This window comes from Sus scrofa, chromosome 3 (genome assembly GCF_054392235.1).
Source record: "Sus scrofa isolate SSC_HxYL_T2T_F1_AM1 chromosome 3, Sscrofa_HxYL_maternal_Yorkshire_Landrace_v2.0, whole genome shotgun sequence".
Taxonomy (NCBI): Eukaryota; Metazoa; Chordata; class Mammalia; order Artiodactyla; family Suidae; genus Sus; species Sus scrofa.
The window spans coordinates 4,282,729-4,304,796 of NC_139385.1; the positions used below are offsets into that span (position 1 = coordinate 4,282,729).

General features: G+C 46.8%; 1 protein-coding gene across 37 annotated transcripts in view; it reads left to right on the forward strand.

The window, feature by feature from the left end:
• Nucleotides 1–1,492: 1,492 nt before the first annotated feature.
• LOC100520903 (zinc finger protein 567-like) overlaps nucleotides 1,493–22,068 on the forward strand; it is a 40,456-nt gene continuing 19,880 nt past the window's right edge. For 11 of the 37 annotated variants that reach the window (XM_085016382.1, XM_085016366.1, XM_085016376.1 and 8 more), the window contains exons 1-2: nucleotides 16,286–16,440; nucleotides 21,698–21,825. The gene's annotated coding sequence lies outside the window, so the exon portion shown is untranslated. Of the gene's footprint in view, nucleotides 1,716–16,285; nucleotides 21,826–22,068 lie in introns of those variants that run through there. The other 26 variants (XM_085016361.1, XM_085016368.1, XM_085016363.1 and 23 more) reach the window with 10 other exon arrangements.

Sequence of the window (22,068 nt, forward strand, 5' to 3'; positions counted from 1 at the left end):
GCTAAGGGTCGAATCAGAGCTGCAGCTCCTGGCCTACACCACAGCCACAGCAATGCGGGATCCGAGCCATGTCTGCAACCTACACTCCAGCTCACGGCAACACCGGATCCCTAACCCACTGAGCAAGGGCAGGAATCGAACCTGCAACCTCATGGTTCCTAGTTGGATTTGTTTCCACTGCACCGTGATGGGAACTCCAGAACAGTTACCATTACCTTCTTCCCCTTCAGAACCAACAAGCCACCTAAGAGGTGCTGAAATGATTTCTTTCATGCTTTTGCTTGGATTGAATGCAGCTGACTAAGGTCCTTGATTAGACTTCAGAATGGAGGAATAAAGCACACCATCTCTGTGAACAATAGGCTTCGTGTCACTTTCTTAGAAGGGTGATGTGATAGGCCGTTGTATTTCCAAAATATTCATACGTTGAGGTCCTAAGCTTGGGCATCTCAGAATGTGACTGTATTTGGAAATAGGGTCTTTAAAGAGAAAATGAAATTGAAATAAGGTCATGAGGGTGGGTCACACTCCAACATGACTGTAGAGGAGTTTAGAACACAGAGATGCACAGCGGGAAGTCCTTGTGAAGACACAAGAAGAATGCCACCATCTTGAAACCAACCAACCTGCTAACATTTTGATCTTGGACTCCTAGGTTCCAAAACTGTGAGACAATAAGTTTCTGTTGTTTCAGACCCCCACCCAGTGCCCCTGCAGTGTGAGCCTCACAAGTGCTTCCCAGTCCTTCCTGCCTCATCTCCTTCAGTGAGGAATATAGTTAGAATGGGGAGTTCCCGCCATGGCTCAGTGGTTAACGAATCCGACTAGGAACCATGAGGTTGTGGGTTCGATTCCTGGCCTCGCTCGGTGGGTTAAGGATCCAATGTTGCTTTGAGCTGAGGTGTAGGTCACAGACGGGTCTTGGATCTTGCGTGGCTGTGACTGTGGTGTAGGCCGGCAGCTGTAGCTCCGATTCGACCCCTAGCGTGGGAACCTCCATATGCCGTGGGTGCAGCCCTAAAAAAAAAGACCAAAAAAAAAAAAAAATTTTGGAGTTCCCGTCGTGGCGCAGTGGTTAACGGATCCGACTAGGAACCATGAGGTTGCGGGTTCGGTCCCTGCCCTTGCTCAGTGGGTTAACGATCCGGCGTTGCCGTGAGCTGTGGTGTAGGTCGCAGACGCGGCTCCCATCCTGCATTGCTGTGGCTCTGGTGTAGGCCGGTGGCTACAGCTCCAATTCAACCCCTAGCCTGGGAACCTCCATATGCCTCGGGAGCGGCCCAAGAAATAGCAAAAAAAAAAAAAAAGAACGGGCTGGAATTGGGTATTTCCCTTCCTCCATGTGGAAGGCTAGAGCCAGCTGGAGTTGTTGTTTCTCCCTCCACAGGTCAGCCAGGCTCTGATAAAATCCTATCAGATTAGGCTCTGGTTAATCAGTTTCTCCTGAGGGCTGCCCTTGTTAAGAAAAGCCTGCTCTGGTGTGTTTAAAAATGGTTACTTTCCCATGCTGCCTGCAACAAGCTTGGAGGGTTTTTCCCCTATATTCACTGTGAGAACTTGGTTGAGCTCCTGGAGATGAAACTCACAAAAGTGTGGGGATCCCCTGTGATTGGGGGGTCCCTGGAGTTTTTGACTCTCAGACTTATCCACACAGCCTCCAGCAAGTCATCAATTACAGTGCTCCCTTGGAGGTTTTTGCTTGTGTTTCTGCGCTGGTAAGTTGTTGCAGTTCTGTCTTTCTAAATGGTGGGCAGAGGCTTGCCCTGGGACCTCACTTCTCTGATAGTTCTAAAAAGAGTTGCCGATTTTTCCGTCTGTTCCGTTTTTGCTTGTTGTTTGGATGGAGTGGCAACTCCCAGGCTCCTGACATATTCGATTGAAACCAGAAGTCCTATCCGTCTGTTGTTTTTAGGCTGTTTGTCCACCTTTATGTGACTCTGGAAGTTGATGGGGATCTGCTGGAGTATAGGTGGTGGGTTTTCCCCTCATTATCCTCGTTGGTTTTATTTGGATCTTTAGGAGAAGTGGGAAAGATTGAAAACCAACCTCTCACCGTGCTCCCCCCCCGCCCCCACGAAAACTTTGTTTTTCAATGCGTAATATATTCCAGGAACCGGGCTAGTCACTGGCAAATAAGAAAGACCGTATCCCTCCTCCCTGGCATCTGTCTGCCTGCCCAGAGAGGGTCCATTCATTCTTCCCGCACGAGCCTCTTTAAAGCTCAGCTGATAAAATGCTCTGCTGGGGGAGCAGGAGACATCCCTGCAGTGCAGAGGTCTTGGTTCTGAATGAGACCAAGACGGATCCAAAGGGCAGAGCAGATACCAGGAAGAGGTGTCCCCCCCTCTCCAGAGCCCATATTTTCATTCCATATTGAGTCATCCTCTGTCTTGGAGAGCTGCTGTGAGGTCAGGGGTTGGAGGTATTTTGACTTAAAAACATTTTCCTATTACCACCTGCAGCCCTAGCTGATAAAAAAAAGGTCACTCCTTGTATGCCAACCTCGGAAACAGAAGGAGGATGCAGTCTTTGTCATGGAGGCACATTAAGGGATAAATAAATGAGGGGTTCTCGCTGCAGCTATGTGGTCTCCCATGTCAACATATCTACACGGTCTCTAGTGGCCCCTGCCTCCCTCAATCAAACAATCCCCCTTGGTTCCTAATCGTGTAGGACAAAGCTTCAGTTTTGAAATCAGCCTATGAATCAGCAGCCAAAGTAGATACTCCCAGGTGTATGCTCTTTGTATCAACCCTCCGTGATAAACGATGCAAACAAAGATTGTGGCAGAGATACGAAGGCTAGTGGAGCAGTAAATGACATTTCTTTTTAGGCTTTGTTTTGTTTTCAATTCTGTTTTAACCGAAGGGGTTCATCTGGTGAGTGCTCTTGGCACTGGGCTCTAAAAGATCGTGGTTCTCTGATTCAGTGTTGCTATGGGGATGGGATTATATGACTCAAATGCACAGCATGTTCCGTTGCCAAGGTAATTATGGGCATCTTCACCCTCTCTATCAAGGCCTGCTTTGTCACAGATATTAGCAATGGGATAAAATGAGCGTGGGTCCTCAGATGCCATGAAAGGGAAGTGAAAATCAGCTCTGTGAAAGGTTTTAGAGGAAATGGAAAATTCCACTCGCTGGTGGACCTGGCTGGCCTCATGGTGACAGCCAGCAACATGGATGGCAAGGTTACTGCTGTCTTCAGAAAGCTAGTTCCCGGGTGGGGGTCAGTGATGGCCATTTCACAGGTGCCTGGTGGTATGAAGACTAGACGGCTTGCCCAGAGCCACCTGCAGTAGAGACCCAGAAGGCTTGAGTGCACCAGAAATGTCAGAATTGTGGTGGAAATGGAGATGGAGTGAAAGGGGGCTGAGGGAAACGTCTGGAATCGGACAATGTTGCACCCCCTTGGGTTTTGGTTGCATGGGTTGATGTGTGATTACGTGCATCCACCATGGTACCACCCTACGGCGTGGCTTCACTGACCTAAAACTCTTTCGTGCTCCGTCTAATCATCCCCCCCTTTCCACTGACCCCTGACAACCCCTGGTCTTACTGCCTCCATGGTGTTGCCTTTTCTAAAATGTCATATATCTGCAATCATAGGCAGCCTTTTCACATTGCCTTCTTTCACTTAGCAATATTGACTAATTTAAGGCAGGTCTTTTTGTGGCTTGATAACTCATTTTCTTTCTTTATCTTCTTTCTTTTTTTTTTTTGGCTGTGCCCAAGGCACATGAGGTTCCCAGTCCGGAGGTCAAACCCATGCCACAGCAGCGACAACACGAGATCCTTAATCTGCTGCCTCACCAGGGGAGGCCTGATAACCCATTTCTATTTAGCACCGAATAATAATCCATTGTCTGGATGGACCACAGCTGTTATCCATTCACCTACCAAAGAACATCTTGGTTGCTTTCAGGTTTTGGCAATGATCAAAAAAGTTGCTATAGGGAGCTCCCGTTGTGGTGCATGGGAAACAAATCTGACGAGTATCCTCGAGAATGCGGGTTCAGTCCCTGGCCTCGCTCATTGGCTTAAGGATTTGGTGTTGCCGTGAGCTGTGTGGTATAGGTCACAGACTTGGCTTGGATCCTGTGTTGCTGTGGCTGTGGCGTAGGCCGGCAGCTGTAGCTACACTTCGACCCCTAGCCTGAGAAATTCCATATGCTGCGGGTGTGGCCTGAAAACGGGAAAAAAAAAAAAAAAAGTTGCTATAAACATCTGTGTGTACATTTTGGTGCAGGCATAAGTTTTCAACTCCAATAGGTAAATACCACGGAGTGTGATTGGTGGATCATATGGTAAGAGTATGTTTGTTTTTTAAGAAACTGCCAGATGGTCATTCGAAATAACTGGAACAGGGAGTTCCCTAGTGGTCTGGTAGTTAGGATTCAGCATTTTGATGACTCGGCTCAGGTTCAGTCCCTGGTCTGGGAATTGAGATCCCATATCAAGCTGCTTCATGGCTTGGCCAAAACAAAAACAAAGTGTTGGAGCTGGACCACCCTGCACTCCCATCAACGGTGACAGATTTCTTGTTGCCCCTACACCCTTGAGAGCATTTTGGGATGCCGGTGTTCAATACTTCGGGTTTTGACCATTCTGACATGTGTAGTGGTACCTCTTTTTCTTTTTTAGGGCCACACCTGCAGCATATGGAAAAATGTTTCTCCTTCACCCCTTTTTCGTTCTTTTTTGAATTTTTAAAAATTTTTAATTTTGGGGGGTATTTTCTAGGGCCACACCGGTGGCATATGGAGGTTCCCAGGCTAGGGGTCTAATCGGAGCTGTAGCCTACACCAGAGCCACAGCAATGTGGGATCTGAGCTGTGTCTGGGACACCACAGCTAACAGATCCTTAACCCACGGAGCGAGGCCAGGGATCAAACCCGCAACCTCATGGGTCCTAGTCGGATTCGTTAACCACTGAGCCTCAACGGGAACTCCTTTTTTCTTTTTTTTTTTTAAAGTATAGTTATTTACGATGTTGTGCCAATTTCTGCTCTAGAGCAAAGTGACCCAATCATACTATATATAAGAATGTGTATATATATATATATATATATATATATATATCATCCCCCATCATGTTCTGTCCCAAGAGATTGGATCCAGGTCCCTGTGCTGTATAGCAGGACCCCATTTGACCGTCTGTTTTAATTCTGATGTAATACTTTGCATCTACTCACCGCAAACTCCCCGTCCATCCCCCTCCCTCCCCATCTCCTTGACCTCTGAAGCATACTTTTTCAGGGTACGTTCTTCTAAGTTGGTAGTTTTTTTTCTCTTAATGCTTCAAATATTTCATTCTTGCTTGCATGGTTTCCGAGAAATCAGATTTAATTTTTATCTTTGTTCCTTTATAGGGAAGTTGATTTTTTTTCCCCCCTCTGACTTCTTTTCAGATCTTGTCCTTTCTCTCTGATTTTCTGCCATTTGCATATATTATGCTTAGGTGCAGGATTTTGCTGGTTTGGTTGTGTTTTGTCATTTATCCTGCCTGGTGTTCCCTCAGCTTCCTTGGATCTGTGGTTTGGTGTCTCACCTAAATTTGGGGAAATAGTCATTGTCTCAAATATTTACTCTCCTTTCTCTCTTTTTTTTTTTTTCTTCCAAATACTGCCATTACTTGTATGTTATGCCTTTTGACAGTCTCTATCCTTGGCTATTCTGTTCTGCGTTTTTGTTTTGTTTTGTTTTTTGCTGCCCTGAAGCATACAGAACTCCCTGGGCTAGGGAGCAAATCCCAACTAGACCCTGCAACCTACCCCACAGCTGCAGCAATGCCAGATCCCTAACCCGCTGCACTGGGCTGGGGATTGAACCCATGTCCCTGCCGCTGCAGAGATACCAACCATCCCACTGCACCGCAGCAGGAACTCTACTAACACTAAGCTTTTTAGTTTTTAAGGTTCTATTGAGATACTCTTAAGCTCAGAGGTTCCTTCCTCAGCCGTGTCCAGTCAATTAAGGGGTCCATCAAAGGCATTCTTTATCTCCGTTACAGTGCTTTTGATCGCTAGTATTTCTGGATTCTTAGAATTTCCACCCCTCTGTTCACACGACTCACCTGTTCTTTCGTGTTGCCTACTTTTCCCATTAAAACCTTCAGCGAACTAATCATAGGTAAAAAATTCCTTGGCTGATAATTCCAACATTCCTGCCATAACTGACTCGGCTTCTGATGCCTGCTCCGTCTCTCCAAAGTGAGCTGTTTTTGTTTTTTTTTCCCTTATGCCTCGTAATGTTTTGTTGAAAGGTGGACATGATGTACTGGGTAAAACACCTGCTGCAAATTGGCCATCAGTAATAGAATGGTCAGCTCTGGGGGGAGGCGACCTGTTTATTGTGCAATGATTAGGTTTCAGTCTTGCAGTGAGTCTGTGCCTGTGAACTGTGCCTCTCAGCGGCCCCCAACTGCTGCCGAAATCTCGACTCTCTCTGTACCCCGATGCCAAACAGACACGTGGAGACAGACTTGGAGGAAACAGAAAAAGTAGTTGCAATGGCCAGGCAAAGTGGGGAACACACACAGAAGGCTAGTGCCTCAAGGACTGTGGCTTAGAGTGTCCGAGGAGCAAGGTGCAATCAGCTCCTGGACATTTTCCTGACGGGTGGGTGGTGAGGTGATCGGGAGTCGGTGGCATCAACTTTCTGGTTCCCACTGGTCTGGGGTCTGCGTGCTGGTGGGCAGCATACACGTGACTTCTTCTACCTGGTGGGGGCTTCAGCACCCGCAAAACAGCTCCAAGGACATGGCTCAGAATATTACCTGTAGTCTTTGATGATCTACCTATAAAGGTCCTTGACTTTGTGGAGTGGCTAAACTGTCCTTATGCCGTCTTGCCTGTTTGCCCTTTTCTCTGTATTTTCTCCTTGTCCTGATACAATGGATTCTTTGGCTCAAGTTTTTCTAGAGAGAAAAAGGCAGGTGGAGGACATGAGAGGCTCCTCTCTGGGAAGGGTCACAGAGTCCTGCGCAGTTACACAACCTCCTTTCGTGCAATAATAGTGAGAGTGCCTGGAATCGGCTGTGTCCCTGCCTCCACAGGGAGGGCTGGAGCCAGCTGGAGTTGAAGTTCCCTCCCCCGGGTTGGCGAGGCTCTGATAAACCCCCAGCAAGTCAGGAGCTCCCGCTGTGGCACGAAGGGATTGGCAGCCTCTTTTGAGCGTGGGATGAGAGTTCGAGCCCTGGCCCAGCACAGTGGGTTGGGGGTCTGGCGTTCCTGCAGCTTCCACTTGGGTTGAGGCTGAGGCTTGGGTCTGATCCGGGGCCAGGGGCTCCATAGGCTGTGGGGCAGCCAAAAAAGAAACAAAACAAAACAGCAAGTCAGGCTTTGATGAACTCGTTTCTCCTGAGGGCAGACCTTATTAAGAATAACAGAACTGGGGGTTCCCGTCGTGGCGCAGTGGTTAACGAATCCGACTAGGAACCATGAGGTTGCGGGTTCGGTCCCTGCCCTTGCTCAGTGGGTTAACGATCCGGCGTTGCCGTGAGCTGTGGTGTAGGTTGCAGACGCGGCTCGGATCCCGCGTTGCTGTGGCTCTGGCGTAGGCCGGTGGCTACAGCTCCGATTAGACCCCTAGCCTGGGGGACCTCCATATGCCGCAGGAGCGGCCCAAGAAATAGCAAAAAGAAAAAAAAAAAAAAAAAAAAAAGAATAACAGAACTTTCTGGCGTATTTAGAGATGGTGACTTCTCCCCTTCCCCTGCAGGGAGCAGGAGGGGGTCGTTCTCCCCCATTCACTGTGAGAACCCAGTCAAGCTCCTGAAGTAAAACTCAGAAGTGTGGGGACCCCCCTGGAGTTTTTTGACTCACACGTGTCCACACTAAGCTGCCAACAATTGGTCAGTTTCAGGTCAGGTTTTCTTACCCTGGCCTGGTTGGTGCAGTTTTCTGCTCTGGTAAATTGTGATACTCTGTATTCTTCTGCCTCTCTGTTTGGGAGGGCAGCTGTTTGCCCTGTGACCTCACTTTTCTTAGGAATTTAAGAAAGTTGTTGAGTTTTCAATTTGTTTAGCTTTTTACTTGTGTAGATGGGGTGGCGACTTCTAAGCTCTTGACAGCTGCGGTGTATCTGTAGATAAACAGTTGACTTGGTGGGGTTTTGGAAAAGTGGGAACACAACAGCCTTGAAGGAGAATTTATCCACCTCTGGAAATGGGAAGGCAACAACAGTTTTAGTGCAAGGCTGTGCAGGCTTTAAAGAAGGAAGGTGGATTGAACCTAGGCACCTAAGGCCCACGCAAGTGGGGTTATGCAGGTTTTTTTTCCCTCACATTAAGAGATTTCGTTATTGAAGTCTTTCTAAGAGGAGATTTTATTATGGAATCTTGAGTCCTCAGCTGAAGCTCAATGATAACAGGGGTTGCTATTACTGAAATCTGGGACTTTTTGAAAATAGTATTGGCATTGTGTTATTTTAACTGTGTAATGGTTAAATTGTTACTGTCTTGGAGTTCCCGTCGTGGCTCATTGGTTAACGAATCTGACTAGGAACCATGGGGTTGTGGGTTTGATCCCTGGCCTTGCTCAGTGGGTTAAGGATCCGGCGTTGCCATGAGCTGTGGTGTGGGTCACAGATGTGGCTCGGATCCCGAGTTGCTGTGGCTGTGGTGTAGGCCGGTGGCTATAGCTTCAATTAGACCCATAGCCTGGGAACCTCCATATGCCATGGGAGCGGCCCTAGAAATGGCAAAAAGACAAAATAAATAAATAAATAAAAAATAAATTCTTACTGTCTCAAAAAAGTATGGGGTGACCTTTGTCATGTGGGTGAGTTTCCATGTTTGCAAAGAGGTTCTGATTTCAGGAGACAGCAGTGCATGACCGCTTGAAGTGAGATTTTAATTCCCTGCTCAGGAATTGAACTGGGGCAGCTTGGGTGAAAACCAGGGATCCTAGCCACTAGACCTGCTAGAGGCTAGAGGGAGAATTGCTCTGATCCCAGCCTCCTGTTGAAAGCAAGAATGTTTCAAGGAGGCAAAGACTGTAAAAAGAAGTCAAAAGTTTATTGTTAGAGACACAGTGCAGCATGTGGGAGAAGACAAGAGAATTAGTGTGTTGATCTAGGACAGAAGCAAAGCAGGGATACACACTGAAAGGCCAGGGGTGTGGGCGACCCCCGGAATGAGGAGGCGGCCAGAGAGTGATGAAACCATTGCTATGGGGCGGTTCTTCCAGGCCTTTGTTTTCCTTTGGCCAATTATCTTGTTCTCTCTTTCACACCTGACTAGACCCAGGGCCCTCCCCCCTCTGCCTGCATGTGTTTTGGCCAAGATGGAATCCAAAGCAAAGTGTTAGTGGATGGTAGCAGGACTTATTAGGGCCCGGCATTCCCTCTCTTTCTGACCCAGAGGGGTCCCTTTGCGCACGCGTAGTTGGGGGTCTCCCTGACCTGGGGGATGCGATGTGACCTCTTGGTCTTTTGCCCAGGGAGGCCTTAGCCCTCCTCTTTTGATCCTGTCACGACTGTTCTTTAACAAGTCCGCAGAATACCAGCACCAATTCTTTGCCTTGTGTTTGTTGTTATTTCTATCTTGAAGTATAGATAGGTGTCTGTTTGTAAATGTCTCTCCCAGAGCCCAGCCATCTCCTGCCTCCGGAAGTATAAACAAGAGGCTAGTTCTAAATGTTTATCCCAGGGGTTCCCGTCGTGGCTCAGTGGTTAATGAATCCGACTAGGAACCATGAGGTTTTGGGTTCGGTCCCTGGCCTCAGTCAGTGGGTTAAGGATCTGGCACTGCCATGAGCTGTGGTGTAGGTCGCAGACGCGGCTCGGATCCTGCATTGCAGTGGCTGTGGTGTAGGCCGGTGGCTACAGCTCCGATTAGACCCCTAGGCCTGGGAACCCCCATATGCCATGGGAGCAGCCCTAGAAAAGGCAAAAAAGACAATAAATAAATAAATTAGTTAAATACATGTTTACCCTAGAGTCCAGCTATCTCCAGCCTCAATCTGAGTCTGAATGTGAGTTTTGGAGCTGCTCTCCTGGGCAATATTTCTCAAGGCAAAGAGTGAGAAACTCTGTTAATTTATTATTTTCAAATTAAAGTGTAAAGAATATATAATATACAAGTTACAGGTGTACAGTGTAGTGATTCAAAATTTTAAAAGTTCTTTTCCAATTATTCCCACGATTTATCCTCCAATCTTACAACCATTTTCTTTTCAATTTCTTTGGGCTTAGTTTGACGTTCTTTTTCTTAAACTTCCTAAGTGGAAACATAAAAATAAGCACAATAAAATAATAAGGGCAACTTCTCTGATGAAGAAGAAATAATTCTGCAACCAGAAGAAAATGGCCAAAATAAATACATTAATTAATCAATTAAGGAGTTCCTGTTGTGGTTCAGCAGTTAACAAACCCGACTAGCATTCATGAGAACTCGGGTTTGGTTCATGACCTCACTCAGTGGGTTAAGGATCCGACATTGCCGTGAGCTATGGTGTAGGTACGACTTGGATCCCTTGTTGCTGTGGCTGTGGTATAGGCTGGCAGCTACAGCTCCAATTTGACCTCTAGCCCGGGAATCTCCATATGCCACAGGTGTGGCCTTAAAAAGACAAAATAAATAAATAAAAATTAAAAAAGAAAAAAAAAGGAAAGGAAATGCTTCTTTTGAAGTGTTGAAAGAAAAAAACAAACCAAAACCCCATTGATGTAGAATTCTATACCAAGTGAAAATAGCTTTCAAAATTGAAGATGAGGAGTTTCTGGTGTGGCTCAATGGGTTAAGAATCAGACTAGTATCCATGAGGATGTGGGTTCGATCCCTGGCCTTGCTTGGTGGGGTTAAGGATTCAGTGTTGCCGTGAGCTGTGGTGTAGGTCACAGACATGGCTCGGAGCCTGAGTTGCTGGGGCTGTGGTATAAGCTGGCATCTGCAGCTCTGATTGGACCCCAAGCCTGGGAACTCCCATATGCCACGGGTGTGGCCCTAAAAGGACAAAAAAATAATAAAAATAAAAACTTGGAAGTTGAGAGATTTAAACCCAGCCATACAAATGATCATATAAAATGTGAATAGTCTTTGTATGATTTTATATGATTACATGGCGACAGGGCAATAATATGGAAGAACAGATACCAGCCTATTTATATAAGTTACTTTGGAATATAGGGGCGGACGGATTTGCTCTCTGTATATATTTGTATTACATGATTTGTTATACTGTGTATTTATTACGTTCTTCAAATAAATTGAAAAAACATAATTCCAGCAGTCAGAGTCCCTTGTCTCCAGCTATATTACTGGTTATCAACGTCCACACCCCCACCCCTGGAGGATTAAATTTTGTCCTCTAGTGAAAGGGGGAAAATGAATACAACTGATGGCTGTCTACCACTCGACAAGGTGGGGGCGGGTTCGTTGTTGACAGCGTGCTGTGCTGTACTTGCTTGGCCGGCATTCTCCGTGACATCAGCGCCCGTGGCAGAGACGGTTCTCTCTCCATATCCGTTCTCTGCTTCTGTGGCAACAGAACTCTTGATTTTTAGCCGGGACTACTGCCCTCCCGGACTTCGTTTCCGGGTCCTCTCCGTAGATAGCAGTGGGCATATGACTAAGACGTGTCCAATGGGACGTGAGCAGAAGTGACCCACGCCTCTTCTGGATTGTGCCGGGAAAAGAAAGGGCATTTTAGGCAATTCTTTTCTTTTTGACTGCTGGTTGATGTGTCGTTGGCCGTCTTAAAATCTTACAGATGTAAAACACCCTAGAGATGGCACAGGAGTAGTTGAGGAGTTCTCTAGACAGCTGTTCCGTAGCGCTCCCAGATGGATTTAAGAGACATAATCATGTGCGGTTTTATTGAAGGCGTTGTTGTTGTAGCATCTCTGTTAGTGATTTTTATCCATGTCCTAAACAATACAGCTCCATCGTTAGTTCTCTTTTTGCAATTAGAAGCAGAAGGATCCCCTTCCCCTATTGGTTTCCATTGAATCTTGATGTTAGAGGATGATCCCTCTTAAGAGTTTTCTCTCTGGGAGTTCCCGTTGTGGCGCAGTGGTTAACGAATCTTACTAGGAACCATGAGGTTGCGGGTTCCATCCCTGGCCTTGCTCAGTGGGTTAAGGATCCGGCGTTGCCGTGAGCTGTGGTGTAGGTTGCAGACGCGGCTTGGATCCCGCATTGCTGTGGCTCTGACGTAGGCTGGGGGCTGCAGCTCCGATTCGACCCCTAGCCTGGGAACCTCCATATGCCGCGGGAGCGGCCCAAGAAATAGCAAAAACAAAACAAAACAAAAAAAAAAAAAGAGTTTTCTCTCTCATCAGAAAGAAAAGAATACAGTTAGTAAGCAAATCTAAAGCTTTATCTTTGGGGGAAAAAAGTGATAAAACAAATCTCTGGTTGTGCTAATCAATACAAAAGAGAGAATTCTTGGAGTTCCCGTCGTGGCGCAGTGGTTAACGAATCCGACTAGGAACCATGAGGTTGCGGGTTGGGTCCCTGCCCTTGCTCAGTGGGTTAACGATCCGGCATTGCCGTGAGCTGTGGTGTAGGTTGCAGACACGGCTCGGATCCCGCGTCGCTGTGACTCTGGCGTAGGCCAATGGCTACAGCTCCGATTAGACCCCTAACCTGGGAACCTCCATATGCCGCAGCAGCGGCCCAAAGAAATAGCAAAAAGACCAAAAAAAAAAAAAAAAAAAAAGAGAATTCTTGGAAAACTCACTAAAAATACATCTGGAAATTTTAAAGACTCCAAAGCAATAGATGTGATAAATAACATAGTAAAAAAAAAAAATTAGAACGCTCTGAATTAAAAGAAAAAATAGGACTTCCCTTTTGGTTCAGTGGGTTAAGGACCTAGTGTTGTCACTGCTGTGGTTGGTTACAGCTGTGGCACAGGTTTGCTCCCTGGCCTGGAAACTTCCACATGCTCTGTGCATGACCAGAAAAAGAAAAAAAAAAAAAAGGAAAAAATCAAGAAGATCAAAAGACATAAAACCCCCTCACAGTTGTAAAAGGGTATATACTCAGAAGTTTCACAAATGAAACTTCTCAAAACTTTTAAGGAGATCATGTCTAGTGTTGATAATTCTCTTTAGAACAAACCGAACAGTAGAAAGCTATGGAGCTGAATCTGCAAAGGACTCAAGTTGCTGATGTCTAAATGTAATATAGGAAAGAGAAACAAAAGGAAAAGCCATCCCGTGTTTCAAAAGAATAAGATTACTTTCTTCTCTTTTTTTTTCCCAAAAAGAGCATGAGCTGAATCTAACAGTATATTGTAAAAGTTCTTATGGCGTTCCCTTCTTGGCGCAGCGGAAATGAATCCGACTATGAGGTTGCAGGTTCGATTCCTGGCTCTGTTCAGTGGGTTAAGGATCTGGCGTTGCCGTGAGCTGTGGTGTACGTCGGAGATGCAGCTCGGATCTGGTGTGGCTGTGGCTGTGGCATAGGCGGGTAGCAACAGCTCTGATTGGACCCCCTAGCCTGGGAACCTCCATGTGCCGTGGTGCACCCCTAAAAAGGACAAAAGACCAAAAAAAAAGTTCTTATGGGTTTTATAGAATAATGTAAAACAGATTGCTAACAAAGCTTCCTACTTGAACATATTAGTAAGTAGTTTAAATGATCATTTGAATAGGTTTTTCAAATCACATGACATTCCTTGTTCTAACATTCCCCCCCACGTACACACACACAAGATAAAAGTCACAGAGAATATCTATTTTAGACCAATATTATTCGGTTGTTTAGGATCTATAGGCAGTTGCAACAACACTGTATAATAAGTCAAATGGGGAGTTTCTGCAGTGGCTCAGTGGTTAACCAACCCGATTAGGAACCATGAGGTTGTGGGTTTGATCCCTGGCCTCACTCAGTGGGTTCAGGATCCAGCGTTGCCATGAACTGCAGTGTGTGTCGCAGATGCGGTTTGGATCCAGAGTTGCTGTGGCTGTGGCCAGTGGCTACAGCTCTGATGTGACCCCTAGCCTGGGAACCTCCATATGTCGTGGGTGCAGCCCTAAAAAGACAAAAGACAAAAAAAAAAGTCAAATTTATCAATACTATCATGTAATATACACTATCCTAAAGTTTTAAGCTTTAGTAGCTTTAGCAGTATAAACGCTACAAATAAATTAAAAGCCTAATTTTCTTTTTCTTTTTTTTTCTTTTTGGCCATGTGGAAGTTCCCAAGCTAGGGGTCAAACCCGCACCACAGCTGTAACCAGAGCCTCAGTGGCAACAATACTGGTATTAAGCAATTAATTATTATAAAATTATTAAAGAGATATTTTACATTCTTTTTTCTCAAAATTTAGGGCATTTTACAATTAAAGTACATCTTAATTTTGACAAGCCTCCCTTCACTAATTCCATGTAGTTAGTGGCTACTGTATTGCATAGCACAGGCCCATACAATCAATCACAAGGGAAAATTTTCTTCCTCTGACTGTCCACCAGAAAACTGCTGCATTTTTCAACAACTCTAGGAGTCAGAAAATACTTCTTTTGTGTTGCACTGAGATCTGCAAAGCATCATTTTAAAGTTTAAATTTCTTTACCTTCACTTACTTTGTGAATTTTGAATAACAAATTCCAACGGCAAACAATGAAAGCCGCACAATACAGTAAGTAGCCAAAATGAGCAGAATCTGCAGCAAATGATTTACCATGACCTGTATCTCTGAAAATACATGAAGACCACGCAAATGAAAACAGGCTAATCTATTTATTCAGAACTTGTTAGAGCAAAGGAGTCAGTCACTGTCACTTGTTGCAACAGACTCCAAGGCAGGCAGGGGAATGTGAATGCTGTACAGTGAGAGAAAGACAAATTTCCTCTGTGTCCTTTTTTTTTTTTTTTTTTTTTTTTGGTCTTTTTGCCATTTTTTGGGCCGATCCCACGGCATATGGAGGTTCCCAGGCTAGGGGTTGAATTGGAGCTGTAGCCACCGGCCCACGCCAGAGCCACAGCAACGCGGGATCTGAGCCGCGTCTGCAACCTACACCAGATCGTTAACCCACTGAGCAAGGGCAGGGACCGAACCCGCAACCTCATAGTTCCTAGTCGGATTCGTTAACCACTGCGCCACGACGGGAACTCCCTCTGTGTCCTTTTTGGAGGCTGTTGGTATGAGGAAACTGGTGCTGGCTGACGAAATGCAGGGTATCCTGGTTAGGGGACCGTGTTTGACTTTCTCTGGTTGGTCTTAATTACAAGTGGGTACAATAATGAGAGAAGCTCGCAGTTATTGATCGAGTCCTGGTATTTGGAGCCGACTGCTATGGAAGTTACTGTTTAGATCCCCAGACAATGATTAGAGAAATCAGTCTGTCTTCCTGGGCTTTTTACTATAGGTGAGGGGGCTGGATTCCTGGGAAGGTTGCTGAGGTGGGAGGTGGTAGGTCAGGTCTGTCTGTTTGTTTTTGTCTTTTCTAGGGCCACACCCGCCGCATCTGCAGGTTCCCAGGCTAGGGGTCTAATCAGAGCTGTAGCCGCCAACCTACGCCACAGCCACGTGGGATCTGAGCCGCGTTTGCAGCCTACACCACAGCTCACGGCAACGCCAGATCCTTAACCCACTGAGCAGGGCCAGGGATCGAACCCGCATCGTCATGGTTCCCAGTCGGATTTGTTAACCAGTGCGCCACGACGGGAACTCCGGAGCTGTCTTTTTTTTATACGTGGTCTGACCACGGTTCGGTTTACATACTCATTATCATGTGAGTGTGTCGCCGTATCCTATCATGAGCTACTTATATACTATTTAGGCAGGAATTCCACCAGACCTGAGAATTATTTCAAGAGTAAAATGATTGAGAAAGGCAGCTTCGGATTCCTCGACGCCCCAAATGGGGAGAGCAATAGCGATTTCCGGGGTCATCAGGAGGACTGAAGGATAGGTGTATTTTGCAAAATAAAGTGTCCAGTGTAGAGCCTGTTACCTAGACTGGGCAAGGCCTCCAGTTCGACCCAGGTTGGACTTCCAACCCCGGGGCAGCCATAACCCGCCCCTCAAAATGGCGGCGGGCCGGGATCGGATCCGATCAGATGCGGCCGCAAACCGCCAGGGCGAGACGGGCCAGTCCAGCAACGACGTGGAAAGGGGTGTGTTCAAGGACGGGCCCCCGGCCCCCGGGGCCTGCCATGGGAGACACCCCCTTGCCCTTCCACAGCGCCACGCGTACCGCCCCACGACAGCCACCCCGTGGCCGGAAGGACCGCGGCACTGACCGGAAGTGCCTTGCCGCGGAGCCTCTCGGAAGTTGTAGTTCTGCCGCAGTCCAGAGGCACCTACGCAGTGCAGGGGTGTCCGAGTGTGATCTGCGCACTTCCGGACCCCAGGCTGGTCTTGCGGCGTCCAGCACTTCGGAGCTGGTCGGTTCTGAGGTCTCCGCGGCACCTCGGACTGGTGGTTCCCTCGGCTGCCGGCTGCAGAGAGGGCACGTGTGACGGAATCAACGCTGCAGAGCCAGGCGGGCACGGGGAGGGGTGGTCCGGGTGGGCAGCTCCATCTGACATCTTCTGCGGAGGGTCTGGGTTTCTGTCTGGTTGTTTTTTTTTTGTTTTTTGTTTTTTTGCGGGGGCGGTGCAGGCAGGCTGGGTTTCACTGCTTCTCTGACCTTCCACAGGTCTGCCTCTTGAGAGCCCAGAATCTGAAGGGAACTACTGCGGGGTACCCACTGACATCTTGGCCCCAGGAGGCTGGAGGCTAGATCTCCTCGCAGTGGTCACCCTTTTTGCCCTGACAGTGGATTAGTTTCTGACCTTTGACCTAGAGTTTCTCTGCCTACCCTGGTCCCTAATCTCCACTCAGGCGTTCAGACCTCCTGCGGGTGACGAGGGGCTGCTGGGGGGAAGGCCCCCCTTCTCTCCGACCTGCCCTTCTTCCTGCAGACCCCACCTCGCAGCCAAGGGTAGGCTCAGAGCTGTGAGGACAATTAGGGGAAGGCTGTGAAACGATTGCTATTTCGGGTATCTACAGTTATGTCTTCAGCTGACTAATGAAGTGTCTGGGTCAGGCCCTGGGGAAGGACTGGGTCCCGTCCTTGGCTGGGGTCCTATGAAGCTCTCAGTCCGGTGAACACATAAGGGCCCTCGGGGTGTGAATATCCTGGTAATTATCTCTCCTGGATAAATGGACACCCTGGGGGCGGGGGGGAGGTTTCTACTGGAGGAGGCGGGGCTGAAGGTCAGACTTAACTAGGGTTAGGTGGGAGGGGGCAAAAGGGTATCCCAAGAGGAGGGAACAGCATATGCAACGGTAAGAGGCTTGGACCGAGTGGATGGGTACTGCTGGATTCGGTGCACTGGAGGAGCCTTGGGGTGGTAAGGCTGGCGGGGGTTGAGGGCGCAGATCAAGCTAGGCTAGAGGGTGTGGACTGGGTCCTGTTGGTGCCTGAAGTGTTTTAAGCAAGGCTCTATTTGTTTTTTGGTCAGAATATACCAGCAGCTGCATAAAGTAGTGAGAAAAGAGGAGAGCAGTTGTGTTGCATCGCAGATATTTGAAGTAGTAGCAGCGCGGGGCTTGGGGGAGTGAAGGTGGGGGCAGTGTGAGCGCTTCTGTTTGCAGACTGAGAAAGTTTCACGTGCAGATGGTTCTTTTAAGGCAGTTGGTGAAGGCAGAGAGCAACGCGAAGGTGCAGAGTGATGCAGAAAAGACGGAGGATTTGTCTTCGATGTTTTTTTTTATGGGTCATATTTGAGCTGGGGGGCAAAGAGAAACGGATACTAGAGTTTTAAGTCTCGATAAGGTCGAATATATCCGTGTTTTATGTTATGCTTTCAAGTGGGGTCGTATTGAAGATTTTCCTTTCTGCAATCCACCGTTCTTTTTTTAAAAAACGATTTTAAATGAGTAGTATTAGAAAATATCTCAAATGCATCAAGCTCAGAAAAAAAGGAAATTTGTGCTCATCATCGAGATTGAATAAATGTTGAAAGTTTATTTTATTTGCCTCAGATTTTCTATAGAACTAAAACTCTCATGAATACCTAAAGCCTTTTTGCTCCCACCCTCTCATATCTTCCTTCTTCTCATTCAAAGGTAACTTCTGAAATGGCTGCGTATCCTTTGATGTTTTTATTTACTTGCTACGTATGAATGAAGCCATAAATAATACTTAAGATTGTGTTGTATGTTCATGACCTTTGCCTATATTTCTTTTGGATTATTTTTTGCGTATTTATTTCTAGTGTATAATTTAGCTAGAAATCCATTTTGGCTTGTGGACATGATGAAAATGTTGAATGGAATTTGATTGGGCTTAGTATCTCTTTGGTGGGTATATTTTTGAGTATGGATCCATTTCACTTAATGTTTAGTGGTTTATTTGGTTTTCTCTTGCTTTGCTACTGTTGGTAATTTATTTTTTGGAAAGTTGTCCAATTTAATTTCAACTTTATGACCTTAAATGATTTATAGTAGTCTCATCATTAAAAGAAATATCTATAATGATCTCATTTTTCACGTCTCAAAATTGTTTCTTTTTGCCTTATCTTGTTTTTTTTTTTGACCAGTCCTGCCTGAAGTTAGTCTTTTTTAATTAGTTTAAAATACAAACCAATTATTTTATGAGTTGTAACAAATCCTTTCCAAGCATTGAATGTAGTTTTCTCTTTTTAATTTTTTATTTGGGCACAATTTCAGAATTAAAACTCCTGATAGGAGAACAGTACAAAGACTTCGTAAATATCTTTCATCTAAATTCTGCAAATAACATTTTACCATATTTGTATAGGCAGTTCCAGGAACTGGAGAGATTTCAGGGCCAGCTAAAGAAAAAGATGTAACCATGAGGTCATGGCGGGATTATTTCTGCTGCATATGGGGGCGGGGGGCCCCTTGCAGCATGAGCTCACCCAGAGGCTGGGGCCCAGGGGCCACTTCCCAAAAGATGGGAGGACAAAGGAACCTGGGGGTATCTCTGTGTCAGAGCTGCTTGGGGTCTTTGTAGCCACAGAGTTTACTTTGTAGCTGCCAGAAACGGGTGCAGTTTCACAGGGTAGGTAAACAGGGAACTCCTAAGTGACTAACAAATTGCTGATGTTTGGACTGTGTTTAAATCATTCACTGGTGTTGCCATTTGAGTTTGAGGCTGCTGGGCTTTTGCGCTGTGAAGAAGTAAACAACCCAGGGGCCACTCTGCAGAGGCCCCTTTTGGCTCATTTATGCAACAGTTTGCTTTATCCTGCTTCTCCTTCCCACTCTATACATGGGGGGTGTGTGGGTGTAAGTAAATACTTCAGTGTGCATTTCCCAAAAACAAGGGCATTCTGTCACACAACCACAGTATAATGATCAAAATCAGGAAATAAACCTGGATGCAGTACCATTGTCGAACGCTCAGATTTTACTAGATGTCTCAATAATATTTTTTCCAGCTAAAGGAAATCTCAGACCAGGCATGGCATTTTTTTTCTCCGTCATCTCTTTCATCTCCTTTACTCTGGAACAGTTTCCCAGTCTTTCATTAATAACCTGGACATTTTTGAAGAATACAAGCCAGTTATTATTGAATGTTCTTCCGTTTAGATTTGTCTGATATTTTGTCATGATTAGATTCAGGTAATACATTTGTGCCAGGATTTTTTTTTCCTTGACTTGCTCAAGTATTTCATTTCTTCTTTTAAAATTCCTGTTCATACTTAATCCTTTTATGTCTTTCGAGATGATTCTTTTTCTGTTCTAGCCTCCAATGCGTGTCAATAATTTCCATTTTTAATTTAATGCCTATCTCAAGGCTATAATTTTCCTTTAAGTATGTGTTTGTAAATATCCACCAATTTTGATACGTAGTATTTTTGCAGTCGTTACGAATATTTTTTCATTCTTTTTATTTTCTAATTTATTACTTTTTGGTTTAGAGAGTGGCATCTAGGCAAAATTGACTTTTAAAAGATTCGTTGAGGTTTATTTTTTAGCTTATTTGTCAATTCTTGTAACTGAGATGATGCACTTTAAAACGTATATTCTCTAACTTGAATTCATTCTTCTGTCTGATAGGCAAGCTTTTAAATTGTTTTTCACATCTTGTATATTGTTACTCTTTTGTTGGTATCCTAGATCTTCGTTTTGAAAAATATATACTAAGATCTTTTTATTGTGATTGAGGATTTGTCTGCTTCTCCCTGTAGTGTCCTGTTGGTGTTTATGTGCATTGGAGCTGCATACGCATCGTGTGCATTTGCTAGGGGCGTCTGGTCATTGTTTTGTTTCTTTCCAGTGGGTTGTTCTTTCTTGCTTTTTGTCTGTCTCCTAATTTTTTAAATGAATGCCGGACATTGTGTGTGGTGGAGCCTTCTGTCGGGGTGTTACTGTGTCCGGAGCTAGGCGGGCAGGAGGTTGGTGGAGACCAGACCCGAGTTGCGCAGGGCTGGCATTTGCTGTTGCTATGGTGACCGAGGGCCTCCGCAGGCTTTACATCGCCCTGGGTTGCTCAGTGCGGAGCGGGCTGGTTGCTGGTCCCCCTCCCTCCTCAGCTGGTCTTCCCTGTGGACTCTCCTCCTGCCAGTGCTCCCGCCTGCTCCTGGGTGCTGGCCCGCCTGGCGGAGGAGGGGCAGGGCGCTCTTGATGGCTCAGGCTTAGGAGGACTGTGGGGCCTTGTCCCGGGATGCCCCAGGGGTAGGAGGCTCCAAAAGCCTGAGCCTGATACCATTGCCATTTCCTTGATCCCTGTCTCACCCTAACAAAGCATGGGAATGGCGGATGTTTTATACATTTATTACAGTGTTACAGTGAAAGTACATTTTCAAAGAGGGAGAGAGAGAACGCCCGTGAGTGCAGGTTTAAAAAAAAAAAAAAAAAGAGCCGGACTCACTCTGCAATAGCCTTCATACCCCAGCGTGCGACGCCAGTGGAGACCCAATTTGATCTTCTGTTGGGTCTGAGGCAGGATGCCTTATTTGCATGCGGAACAGGTTATATGGTGGCCTGGAGAGGAATGGGTGACATTCCTTCTCTAGAAGAGCGGGAGCAGCCCCGACCGGTCAAGGTGGGGGAAGGGGTGTTACAAGGAGACATGGCCAGAGGCTCTGGGCTTTCATCTCCTTGAAGGGAACTTGAAGCCTGTAACAAGGCCAGGACCTGTGTCTGTCCCTCTCCTGTGGTGAAAGAGGTTTTTTTCCCCTTTTTCCTGCCACAAGCCGTAGGTCTCACATGTGCTCTGGGAGCAGCAGGGTTTCGCTGCCCTTCTTCCAGCAACGTAGAGCTTTCGTTCCTCAGGAGAGAAATTTCTGGAAGCATGGGGCTTCCAGCATTGGCAGCCACTCGCCTCCTTTAGGTCTTGGCTACCCAGGGAGTGTCCCTGTGGTCTCCAGGCCCCCTTCCCCCTTCTAGCTCTGTCTAACAAATTGTGAATTTAGTGATGGAAAGCATCGCGCTTCTGAGCTCAAACATCCCCGTGGGATGGATGGCTGGGCCCTCTGCTGGGGTTTCTAAGGCTAAAGCCAGGCGCCGGAAGGCCAGCCTCTTCTCTGGGGCTATGGGGGAGAGTTTGGGGGTCAGAGGAGGTGGGTTTCTGACGGTTTTAGGCCGAGGCCCGTGCCTCCGTGCCCGCTGTGGGCTAAGGCCTTCTCTCAGCATCCTTTTACATGCACGTCCATCTTTGATGGACGTGGGCTCCTTCTTGGGTTCCGGCTGGTCCTGACCCCCCCCCCCCCATTTCCCTCAGAGGTAAAGTGCCCTGCTGCTGTTTTCATGTGAATCTCACCATGTCGTCTATTTATTTTCAGGTTTTCTTAGTGTCTTTGCAAAGGCTTAGAATCGGACCGTAGCTCAGGCGGCTCGGTCCTATCTGCATATTCAAGCTTGTTTCTACCCCCAGAGAGTCTCGAGGCGGGAGCTGAGCCGCCAGCTGACGGTAAGTTCCCCGCAGGAGAGCAGCGCTTTGGCGATCGGAATTGGCCCCGGTCCTCGGATCCCAGGCATCCCCGAGTAGAGTCAGCCTCCTTCAGAAGGTGCCCTGGGGAGCAGGAATCCCCCTGGAAGGAGGGCTCCCTCTCCAGCACCTCTCGGTAGCTTAGGGTTGAAGTTGGAGCCTCACAATATGCCCCCCCCCGCCCCAAAGTGCCCCTAAAACAGTCCGGGTCCTGCTGACAGAACT